A 1,256-nucleotide genomic window follows, 5' to 3' on the forward strand; every position below is an offset into this window, starting at 1 on the left:
ATTATGCAGCTATATAAATTCAATAGGGGTGCGTACATTAAATAGCAATGGGTTTTCCTGCTGCTTTGAGGGCAGAGAGTTGTGCTAGTGGGTTGAGTTCACCCTTTCTGAATGTCCTAATATTTATGCTGGCTTCTCGACGCTGTCATTCACGCAAAAATCCTACTTGCCTGCTTTCACTTTGCCTGCCATTTTCTGGAAAACCACAAGATCTTTTGGAACTTTTGTACTTTTTTTCCGTGTTGCCACTGTTCTCTTACACTTACATAGCAAATTTGGTAGTTCTAAAAACTATAGGGGCTTTGCTAATATTGTTTAAAGTTGGCTTATTGACATTAAGGGAATTCGCGATATCGATTGACCGAAATTTTGCAAACCAACCGGAAGTTCGAGGAAATTTTCGCGAGACTGTCAGAGGCCTTCCCGCTCATCCCTATTCATGGAGAGCCACCCTTAACAATGGAAAATTTGCTCTCTTAAAATGTAATGTGTTTATCGTTCCCATTTTTTGGCACTTTTTCTGTACTTGTAGTGCCATTACACCAGTCAAAATTAGGGTAGTTAACCACCCATTTCTACCACTGTTCCAGCCTGTACATCCCTTTCTATCTGTGTGAGTAGGTAATGGTCTATATCTTCTTTAGCACTGGGGGCTTTAGCAGACTCCAATAATTATCCAATAATTAATCCCCATATGCAACTTCACCAATATTTTCCAAACATCATCACATTTCTTCTTTCGCATTTACTTTCATGTCACTTCACGCATACAGAGAGACACCACCTCCTTTTTAGTTTTACTTCACTAATATAGCCAGGAATAACAGCCCAGTCAAGGAAAAAACAGAGCCAGGATTCAGTGATAGCAATTAGGTCAAAGTGCTCTTTATTCATTAAGGCTTACATCTCCCCTATTTTTCTTGCCAAACTTCTAGCATTGGTGAAAAGACTTTTTAATCCATCGCTGCTTTTAGCAGCAGTGTTTGCTAAATACTTTTGTTTTTCAGTACAATAAGTACTGAAGACTCCAATGTTTGTGTGTAAGCATTCCACCCTCCACTGGTGACCCCCTGTCTGCCCTATCTGACCATATTTGACTATCCCACCCTGCTCTGTCCTAGTTTAAATATTCCTCCAACTTTCCTATAAATCCTTCCACTAGCTCAGTAGTCCCCCTTTCATTAAAGTACAAACTGAAGCTGGCCAGCTGAAACCTGTCCTAGGTTATTAGTGCAGCATATTCTGTATACACCTAA

This window comes from Pyxicephalus adspersus, chromosome 1, assembly GCF_032062135.1.
Source record: "Pyxicephalus adspersus chromosome 1, UCB_Pads_2.0, whole genome shotgun sequence".
In the NCBI taxonomy this organism is placed as follows: domain Eukaryota; kingdom Metazoa; phylum Chordata; class Amphibia; order Anura; family Pyxicephalidae; genus Pyxicephalus; species Pyxicephalus adspersus.